We start from the raw sequence: 11,429 nt of genomic DNA on the forward strand, positions 1-11,429 counted from the left end.
GTTTGAACTTTTCCTTTTGTTTTGACACAACGTGAGGAGCGGACATAAGTCGTCTACCGCGATCCCTTCTGGCTTCCATGTTGACAAAACGCGCGTCACGGTTCGTCTCAAAGTGACACAATCGCAGCAGCATCTCCACAACGACACGATCGAGAGGACACGTGACGGGGGAGGCTCGCGCGGCGGCCAGACTGTAACCGAGACGGCGGGCCCGGGAAAAAAAAAAAAAAAAAAAAGAAGAAAAAAAAAATCCCAAGCCTGATGCTTCCCCTGCCAAAACGTAAGTCCCAGAGTACTCTGAACATTATTCAACATTAGAGATGAGCTCATCTGGTCCAAGTGCCAGCGAACAACGCAAACCACACCGTTTCCGGGGGGGGGGGGGGGGGCGGGGTCCCCCCATTTGAGGGGAGTAAAAAGCCCTAAAAACAGCTTAGAGTCATTTGGAGATGTTGAAAGTTGCTTATAGATAGCTGAGCACATGACGCATTCGTTTTTTTGAAGTCTGACGCCCACACAAGAAAATAAAAAACACTTGCGCGGCAGTTTTCGTCTTTGTGTTCATGTTTTGGGCAAACGGTACAGTTGGCGAATGTTGGCGACAGGGTCCGACATAGACGGTGTTCCGATGTCCAACGTACCTGACAGACACTGTCAAAAAAACAATTACACAGAAGTTAGAATTTTGCAGACTTAAAGAGGGGAAATCAACCCAAACACATTTTTTTTGTCAAGAATATGTCCCCAGCAGGCCCACTAGTTGAAACACGGCATTCTGATTAATATTGCGCAATATTTATCAGAACGCCTTGTTTCAACTAGTGGGCTTGCATAGAACATATTCTTGAAACAAATATGATTGGGCTGACTTGGCCTTGAAACAAAACATGCTCAAGATGAAATAATTGTAACTTATTAAACGGGTTATAACACGAATACACGGGGCCAGTACCGGTTCTGACAGGGCCGGCGCAACTTGGCTCGGATCCTGCGGTAACAGTAACGGCGCGCCGCCTGACACTCGCTTCTACCGTTGAAACAATGACATCGAATCGGACTGCGGCAGCGCGGGTCGCTTTGTTCGGGCACGCGTGGACGCTCTCATGTTGCCGCTGCGATGCGGCGCTTTTTTTTGATGGCGCTTTCCTCTCCGAAGGGGCGGTGCCGGTGCAGCCACGGATGGCTAACAATGGAAAGCTGCGCAGTGGCTGGTAGCCTGAGAAAAGAATGTCCCGCAGCTGGAATAACAGACAGGTCTGGTTCCCATGCAGGACTTCTGTACACTCGGGATGGATGACTAGATAAAGAATAAGCCGGGAATTATGCTTCGGTGCGATGTGGGGGCCACCCGCCGATACGACCGGAGACGGCGGACGCGCCGTTAGCGTGTTGGGGCTGGTTGATGCGTTCGGTAGACCGGCCTTAACGTCACAACACAGTGGTCAAAACAAAGTTTCCCCTGTAATGAGGTTCGGTGAGGAGGCCGTGTTTTGTTGTTGTTGTTGCTGAACATGTTTTCACGTGCTGACAAAACAAGCTGGCAGGTGGCAGCGGGACAAACAAGGAAGCGTGCAAATCAGCGCGGCGGCAGACTGGAGGTGACCCTGAAAGCGCGGCGATGTGATTACAAGGCCGCCGACCGCATTTGCGCCGCTGGCGTGGCCAACGAAGGGAGTTAAAAACGCACTTTTGTGGACGTGCGTGCTAGCGCGCCAGGCCCGTCGGGAACCGAGCGGCGACGGCCGGTTACAATCTGATTTTATCGAGACCGACCGGGCCGCCGCACACCGACAACAATTGTCGGCCAAATCGTGGCGGACAGTTGAGGAATGCGTGAGGCAGAGGAGGGGGGGGGCTAACGGTGTATTTTGACTGCTGTCATGTGGTGGAAGTCAGCAGGGCGACTCGAGAGCGTACGCTTTGTTCAGGGCGGGACTGTTTCTCATAAATCCCACCGATGTGGCCCTTCCTTTGCAGGAGACCCCAACCGTCACAAATTAAACGGCAAAAGGGTCCTATCGGTTTCCGCCCGCCCTTGGGCTGGCTTGTAATTACCCCCTGGAAGAGTACGTCACCGCTTTCGACATCCCATAATATGAGCAATCATGAAAAGGGAGCTAAGTTAGGCAAAACCACACATTTGGGGAGTTTGGATTTGGGGTGTGCCCTATCATCACACGGTCACCGGATGAACGGACGGACGTAAATCACCGTGACGACGATGACAGCGGGGGGGCACCGCGCTTTCTTTACCGCGTTATTGAATAAATTATTGTTGTTTTTTTTTTTTTAATGAGCAACCTTCGAGCCATTTTGTGTCAACAACGTTAACAGATTGACGCCGCAAAATTTGCTGCTGTCGCTCGGCCGTTGAAAGCGACCACAAGGTTCCCTGAACGCGGTCTGCGCAGAAGCGATTTTTTTTTTTTTTCCCCATATGGTCTCTTGATAGCGTGCAGGTAGGTCGCGAATGTCCCCTCCCACCATAAACGCTAGTTAACCGGACCTCAAAAGGAGGGAAAATTGCTAGGTCAAGTTTAGCGTGACAAAACAGCGACGCACACACACACACAAAAAAAAAATGTGGACAATTTGGGGCTCTTACAGGCTGTGTCAAAATGAATTTGAGATTGCAAGCGAGGCCCTTGATGAACTCTGACCTAACAAGTGTTTTTTTTTTTTTTTTTTTTTTTTTCTGGATGAAAGGGCAACAACTCCCACAGGCACGCGCTTGCGGAAGTCGTTCCAGATCCCATTTGCAGCGAGCAGACATCGTGAACGCCGACTGGCGTCAGCTGCGGCGAACGTGCCTCGTAACAGATTGACAGAGTTGCCAGGTTGAAAGGCTGAGGCTTAACTTGTTGATCCCTCCAGATGTAGGCCAAGCGCACCGCGAGGGGGGAAACACGCGGTTCAAGGATTTTGTTTTGTTTTTTTCCCCCCCCCCCGCACCACGGCGGACGGATAAGGAACAAAGGCGTCGTCGGCAGAGGAACGCGATTCCCCAATTGCTCAATGGCAAAATATCAGCCAAGGGGCGTTAAAAGTGGAAAGTCCGGAGAAGCAGCTGGTGAGCGCGCGCCGGCACGGCCACGTTGCCTGGCCGCCGGACAGCTGGGCCGCTTATCTGGACGTGTCATAAGCTGGACCTGAGCGGCGGGCGAAAGGTGTCGGGGATGTTTGGCTATGTTAACAAGTAAACGGGATCGACTTGACTGCCTTTGTTGCCCCGCGGCGGCGGCGGCGGCGGGGGCGCACGCAATAACCGGCGGGAGATCGGGATCGGGCTGGACAAAACAAGTATTCATTGTTAAACTGTAGGGAATGAAGAATTTTTTTTTTTTTTTTTTTAAATGGCAGCAGCTGAATCAGATTTAATTCAATGGGGGGAAATTTGTTGGCGTGCAACCCTTAGAACCAAAATGTTTTGTCTTCACGAAAATCTTAAAGAGGCGAAGGACACATTTGGGGTTTATTTTACACAGACCCAGTTACACCTTGCCACTTTGTCCTCACAGATGATCAGGTTTCATAGATTCCATAATTCACGGGCAACAAGCTCACAGGATTGGCCGGTGTTCCACTTGCACCTCCACAAACGCCTACGGCCGGCGAAAACGCAGACGCTCGCCTCCAACCTTCACAACGTTGAAAGCAAAGCAGGTTCCATAAAGATGGAGCGGGGCAACGCTTGCCATTACGCCGCCGCTCTGTCCTCAGCGTTGTGGGAACTCGCTGGAAGTGGGATGGCTACGGCTGAAGGAGCCAACTGTTGCCTCCAGCCGGCCGGCATCGGGTTTTCCCGATTGGATTTCGTCAGAGTGACGCACTCAAATGACTGCCTTTGTACTTTTGGACAAATTCAATTGGAAAAGTGCGTGACGAACATTAGCAGCTGTAATGGCGGCAACTTGGTTACGGGAAATGGCATTACGGCGATTTAAAGGTGGCCTATGTGGAGGACAAACGACAAAGACGCGAGATTAATTCAAGCAGGACGCACGCTACATCGTGGCTCATCTTTCTTTCTTCCTGGGGCGTTCTGCATTATATGCTAGCATTAAGTTAGCGGACTTTATAGGGTCTGGTTGCCCATTTATGAGTTCAAACAAACAATGTTTAATTCTCTTTTGTTTTATCTGTCAGTTTTACAGTAAACTGAGAGTCTTCACTCGGAAATAGGTGAAAAAGTGTGTTTTAGCTTGTTTAAAGGAGGTGTAGGAGCGCTGAAACTACTTTCCCCGTTTGCGGGTGGGTCTGGAACGTATCCCGTGCAGTAAACGGGGGCTCACTGTACTTCCTTATGTGATGCAGAGGATTAGTGCAAATTGAGGGGGGGGGGGGGGGGTCCACTGCCTGAATGCTTGGCTCCAAACCAGCCACCAAAAGTAGGGCGGTGAAGCCTAAACAAAATTCCCCGCTCGGAGAGAACTTGTCCCAACTTGCGAGGGCTTCCCAAAAGGGCGGCGCGGCGGCATGTCGGGAGCGGCACGAAGCGCGGCGTTCTTCCCTCTGGCACGGTCCGCAGCTGGATCTGATATGCGGCTGCTGCTTTCCAGCCCCGTTACGCGCGCTTGGCTTTCGCGACGGGCCAAGACGCCGGTTGGCAGCCCGTCAGTTCCTTGAAAGGGATGAAAGGCAACAAGACGTCGCCGCCCTGACAGACGCCGCGGCGCAATTAGCATTGCGAGGTGGCCGCAATTACTTTGGCTGCCACGCGCACGGCCGTGACCTGATGCCGGCAACTGTAAAGCTCAAGTACACCTTGAAGAATTTTTGGATTCAATTTCACAAAAGAAACATCAGGTACTCACTGCAGCTGGGTAAACGCCTCCAGAAGACAAAACTGATTTGGCTCCAACATAACCACACGAGAATTCAGTCGAAAACTGTTGAGGAAAAATTACTACTAGTGGCCGTTCATTTTTGAGCATCACACTTCTTGTGAGGACAAGCTGTATTTTTTTTTTTTTTTTTAACCGAGACAAGCTGAACACACACACACACTGTGTTATTACTGTACATGTAGCGGCCTGAACCCAATGTTTGCGTTCAGATGAGCGTGTGGAATCAAACGGGGAGTCGCAGATGCGCAGAAATATTCAAATTTCAGGTGTGTCAGGAGCGAGTCATTAGCGCGAGTCACGTGAGCGACACAAGAGGCATGCGAGGGTTGAAATATGAATCCCGCTTGGCCCGTAAAGGCCTCCTCCCATCCTCCAACGCGTGCACACGCACGCTCACATGCTGCCTTTGTTCAAACCACAGCGTGATCATCTGAGGGTTGTCCCAGAGCAGCCGCTTGCTTTTACTACAGGGCAAAAGCACGAGTGAGCACAACCAGCACAGTCTCACTTCATAAAGTGCTTGTGCGGCTTGCGCGACCGCATCAGGGTTCAGGTCGGCCTAAAATTAATTTGTCGGGTCACCTAGTTCTCGTTCCAGTTATAGGACTGCAGATGAAAAGGCTATTTTCTCTGGGGATTGCCATCTATGAGGAGATGAACCCAAAAAAAAGATGTTTTTTTGCTTTTTTATACGGTCTCTCTATCTCTCAAATTTTCACCAATTGCGGGCCGGCTTGGAACGCAACCCCGCTATGAAGCAGGGGTTCCCTATAAATGACTGGCAGGTGAGATTTAACCTGCCTGAAATGGAAAACTACGGCAAAAAGTCGCAGCAAAACTAGCTAGTGGCTAATGCAACTAGCTAACTTGGCAGGCTACAGCTTCACTCATTGTCAAGCATCACAAACAGATGCATTCGATAGCGTGACTACTCGGAAACGGAAAACTTCATTTAAGAGAACAGTAACAGCGTACATCTTCGGCTCAGTGAGTCAAACACACAACATTTCGGGAAGTGAGAAAAAGTTCCAGGGAAAACCATGCCATAAAAACTAGCTAGCGGCGGACTCAAGAAACTCACGTATCAGTCGACAGACGTCTTCACCGAGCGCCAACACAAGTGACTCAAATAGATGAAACTGATCATAGAAGAACCTAATCCAAATCTTTTGTTCACTAAAGGTGGTGAACTTAACCGGCTTCGGCTAAGAGTTCGATCAAGGCGGCGACGGGAAGCAGAAACTTACCAAAATAAAAGCAGTAACAGCACTTAACAACTTTGCAGAACTAACACGACATGTCACAGAGGTAATACTGTTTTTTAAAATGACTGTTTCGACATCATCTTGCAATTTTAAATTGCTAGTAAAAGCAGGGCAAAGTGTTAAGGACTCTCCGTGAAGGCTCCATAACTCAGGCCGCAGCCTGCTCATTTGAAATGCGCCGGGTGCGATTGGGCCACAAGCTCCGCGTTGCCCTTTGAACCCGAGACGATCAGGAGGGTCAAGAGGCATCGTTCACTTGGTCAGTGGGTGGGTGTCCGAAGGGACTCGGCTAAAACTATGACGGTACAAGAAGAAAGCGACTATGAAATGAAGTACGGTATATGCAAATGTAGAGTGGCATGCACATGACAGCGGTAGCTAAACCTACACACGAACTTGTTGACCATGACCAAGCTTGGAACTGAATTTGCTCAGTTAGCAAATCAATATTCCACATTGATATGGAGTGAAATCCGTTACTCCACAGCACAAACAGATGCACTCAAATGCATAAACATTTGGAAACAGAAAAAAAAAAAAAAAAGTTTGGGGGGGGGGGGGGTTGGAAACATGCTGCATGTTTTAGCTAGCTCAAGGAGCTAACGTAGCCATCTGCAGCTTCACGCAGTCACTCAAATGCTTACAAAAGTCACACAAAGACGAGTTAGTGGCTAACGTGAGGAGCTAACAAACATATCAACTCAAATGCACGACAACAAAGAAACCAAGGGAACTTCCTGGAACAATATGCGACCAAAACATGAATCTAACAGTCTTCACGCCTTCAATCGGGGCTTTTTGAAAACTAATCTCTGCTTCCAGTGTCCACTCTAAATCACATTAGGGGGACTTTGTGCTTCATTTAACACAACTGAAATGCGTCCAGCAATGTTTTGCGCTCGTGTCCTTAGATGAGCATCTAGCTTGACTTCAAATGACGGACGTTTACACGTTCATAATTGCAACAATGAGGTCCCCGGCTTGGCAGCAATGTGCAGAATGTGAACTTGGTTGCCGGGCGTGACCAACAATGGTCGCCAAAGGGCCCAGCTGTTCCAACAACGGGGACAAGTGCAAAGCGGGAGGGCCGGCCGGATTGGGGGCAGGGTGTGGCAGGGACCCGGGGGGGGGGGGGGGGGGGGTCGAGTGATGCTTTGGGAATGGTGGAGGGTTCGGGGAGTGGTGGGGCAGTTGTGGGGGGGGGGGGGTGCACCATGGTGACGGAGCCCGCCCGGACGGAGGAGTGATGCTAAATGAAGCCATTGTCCGGCCCGAATGAAGCACACAAGGGAGGCGAAAACAGGCCGATTGTTGCAGAGGAAGGACCTCGACATCCATTAGGCAGCAAGACGTTGACGTGACGAGGCCAAAACAAGATCACAAATGACCAGCACGCTGGTGGTGGGAAGTAACAAACGATGAATACTTCCTCACTGCACTTATGTCTTCTTTGTTGTTTCGCTTGGCTGCACCGCTTGCGGTAGATGGATGTGGCATTTTTCTTCTCCAATCCCATTCAATGTAATCTGCCCACGGCCTTCAGAATCAGTAGTGCTGATGTACTTTGTAACTTAAAATAATTTACCGATTGAGAATGTTTTCGTGAACCAATCAGATTTCAATTTTTTTCCTCACAGGGCCCAGTAGCTGGCCCCCATTTTTTTTTCCCTGTCCTCCGATTGGTCGGTCGGAGCAAGCCAAGAAACAAACTGCGACAAACTTGTATGTTACCGAATAAATATTGACTCCGAAATGCACCACATGATGTGGTAAATAGACGAACGAGGGCAAGTCACGCCCCATTTACTCCCCACACCAAACCGACTGTTTAGACAGCAAGCAGCAAGCGACTCTCCTTCAGCCCTTTCGGGTCTTTCATCCCTTTGAGTCCAGAAACACGTCAACTCCCTCTTCCTGGAATGAATGTCTCTCCCTTGTGGGTCACCACACTATAGTTTATTCTTCATGTTGCATGTTGAAAAGTTCCATTTATTCAGTGTCACAAGTGTTGAGAAGGGTGGGACAGCACATCCTGTGAGCGTGCTGACATAAGGCGATGACAGTGGGTGGGGGGTCGGGAGCCTCAGCTGCACTAACAGCGCTAAATGACATCCGCCGTCGAAAGAATCATTCGACCTCCTCAGTCGAACCTCCCCACCCCCGTCCGACCCCCCCCCACCCCGTCCCCGCCCGCCGTGCTGCCTTAATGCAGGCCAACCATGAAGGACAACCGGCACCCCCTCCACTCTTTGTAATTGGAACGCTCTCAGTCCATTAACCCGCTTGGTACGTTTATGAGCGCTGATGGAGCAGGAACAGGTACAAAACAGCTAAGTTTCCTCAAAGTGTTCCTGAGAAATTGCTGATCGGCACACTTTGGTATTTTTACTTTTACAGTGTTGCCTCGTCGTTGTCTTTTTATAACCGTACTGTCTCTATAATAAGGTAATATCACACTGTTACTTTGTTTTATGTGTGTGCCAGACACATTGCTGCTACTTTGTTTTTCCACAAACGTTCAAGGGTCCAATACTTTATTTTGACAAACTGCAAAAAAAACAAAAAAAAAACAAAGATACGACAGTTGTTATTTTGCTTTAATTAATGTTCAGGAGCTGATTGCTTTTGATATGTTTTAATAAACACTCAACTGCCATTTGTAAGCTTCGTCCGGACGTGCGTCGATAAAACTGACAAAGCAAAAGAGCACCTTTGCAGCAAGCGTGTGCAGTAACAACAAAAGACGAACGGTCAAGCCACACGACGGCGCAGACGTGCCGCTCCAAACGTCTGGCAACGGTGTGGCCAAAACAAGAGCGGAGGCCTTCGGCTGCGTTTACAGTGAAAACATTGACGTCTGCGGATCACGCCATGCTAAGTAGATAGAAGGCTAGGTAGGTTGGTCGACTCCCTCGCAAGGCGGCGGTCCACTACAAGCACGTACAGGCCCTGGCCTCCGTACGGCCTGAATGCAGCACAAACGATTGACAACATTTTAATGCTGGGGAATGCGAGCGCTCGCTGATAACTGCCTGACTGAGAAGAAGCCGTCCTGTGAAATGATTAGGCTGCGATAAGCTCTGCCCCCAACGCAACTGGACTCACCACACAAATATTTGTTGATGAGTCTTTGTTTTAATAATAGTTCAAGAGGGGAAAATATATATATATATATATATATTTTTTTTTTATTTAATCAGATGATTGTTACTTTGTTTGACTAAACTTCCAGGAAAAGATAGAAATTGCTGTTACTTAGGATAAGATTCAACTGTTGTTGCTCTGTTTTAATGGACCTCGTGATTCAATTTCATTCACTTTGTTTTCAGGAAACGTTCAAGAAAACATCTGACGGTTGTTCCTTTGTATTAACAGATGGTGAAGAACATTCTGGTTTTTTTTTCCTTTAATAAACATTCAGAAAAAGATCAGATTGTTGTTTATTTTGACACACATTCAAAATCCGATTGTTGTTATTTGGTTTTCATGCACGTTGAAAAGGCGTCTGTTACTTCTTTGTTTACAAAAACACACTGGGAAATAACTGATTGCTGACACCTTGTTTGAATAAAGGCGAGCTAAATTTTGCACATATCTAGGGATGACAAACTTCATTAATCTCCAAATCTGACCACTTTAGAGGACATTCCCTGCACTCTGGGACCATTAGGACAAAACAACAACAGGTGCATTAATACAGTATTGACTTAAACATGCATGAACGCTGAATTGATAAGCAGGTGGATGGCATCAGAATGCATCATTTGTATATCTTCTGCTACGATGAAAAACGGTCTAAAAAGGTCAATGTGAGCACAGCTGGGGGCTTGCTGCCAGGAAGTAGACGGTGACACCTTGATTTGGATGCAGCGTTCAACAAATTGAAGCTTCAGCGGGGTGGTGGATACTCCAAACAAACATTTTATCACAAACCACTCATTTGTTTGGACAAACAACCGAAGCTACGGTCAAGAAGCTCCGTGCTAGGACAAGACAAGACAAGCCGGGAAGCACTGACCGCCGGCCACGGACGTGAGCGCCGACCGAGCGAGCTCCCGCCCGGGAGCGGCCACGAATGCCTGCGCCGGTTGCTGCTGGCTCACCCAAAAAGAGAAAAGAAAAAAGCTACTCTTACCTTGTCCTGTTGAACATTGTCCTCCACGAGCTCACCTGTCGGGTAGCAGAAGTACGGCTGACACACGGGAGGCTCCGGGACAGGCGGCGAGACGGTTTAACCGACAGCCTGCTGCGAACTGTGCGAAGTCGCTCGCCTGGTTGGTCCGCGGGTCGGTCGGAATCGCGTGATGTCATCGATGTGCTCCAATCGTCGCTGCGCATGCGCCAAGATGGATCACTGACAAGTAGAATGGAAACAGTTCAGTCAACATTCACGTCATTCCGGACGCGTGCGTTTGCCAAGGGCGTTTTATTTAAAATAAAGTAAGTAAAAAAAAAAAATTAAAAAAAGAGCGTTTTTGTAAAGCTGCATTGTTAATACCAAGCGACGAGTTCATATTTATCCTTTATTTAGTTTTTACTCAACTCTGTAAAGCACTTTCAACTGCAGCTGTAGTTAAAATCCAACGCAAAACATCAATTAAGAACTAGACTACTATTACCTAATCAATAATGGTAAAAATAAGTATTCTTTTGGAATTATACAAAAACTCAATTCACATTGATTTATCTTGTACATTTGTATTTTAAACCTATATTTCATTATTTAAACTCATAAGGTTAAAGGTAGATTGTTTTTTGTTCGGTTATTAATCAAAAAAAAAAGCTTAAGTGTATATTTGAAATATTGAAAATGTGGTAGTCACAATTGAAAAGGAAAAATAATCATTGCATGATTGTTTTGTTGTGCGTTGTTTGCTTATAAAACAAAGATTAAAGGTAAATTAATATTAGGTATTTAATCTTTTTATTTTTTTAAGAAAACTATTTGTTCATAAAAGTTATCTATTAAGTATTTTGATTTTATCTATCTTTTTCTGATATTGCTATTATATATGTTCCAGTAAAGAAAAATGGTCAAAATGAAAGTGCATTCTTTTTATGGTCTCAATTTTTTTCCCTGAGCTGTACATAATTTCAAATTAAATCAGAGAGAAGAAATGATTTTATGATACCTATCTTGTATTTTCTTATATTATTTTAGTTTATATAATTGTTTTTTTTTTTTAAAGTACACAAGTAAAGGTTGTCTTCTTTTTAAAACCGAATATGCATTTTTGTCAGTTAAAGATTACTTCAAAATTGCATTGGATCAAACCACTTGTATGCCCCCTGATGGCACATAACGTGAACTGCGTTC

General features: G+C 47.2%; 1 protein-coding gene across 4 annotated transcripts in view; it reads right to left on the reverse strand.

Annotated features, from left to right (window-relative positions):
- The window catches only part of daam1b (dishevelled associated activator of morphogenesis 1b), a 36,463-nt gene extending 25,987 nt beyond the window's left edge, over positions 1–10,476 (reverse strand). For 2 of the 4 annotated variants that reach the window (XM_086019571.1, XM_086019568.1), the window contains exon 1: positions 10,248–10,475. The gene's annotated coding sequence lies outside the window, so the exon portion shown is untranslated. Of the gene's footprint in view, positions 1–10,247 lie in introns of all 4 variants that reach the window. The other 2 variants (XM_086019572.1, XM_086019570.1) reach the window with 2 other exon arrangements.
- Between the last annotated feature and the right edge of the window lie 953 nt (positions 10,477–11,429).

This window comes from Filicampus tigris, chromosome 20 (assembly GCF_054856515.1).
Source record: "Filicampus tigris isolate MCC_2025a chromosome 20, RoL_Ftig_1.0, whole genome shotgun sequence".
NCBI lineage: Eukaryota > Metazoa > Chordata > Actinopteri > Syngnathiformes > Syngnathidae > Filicampus > Filicampus tigris.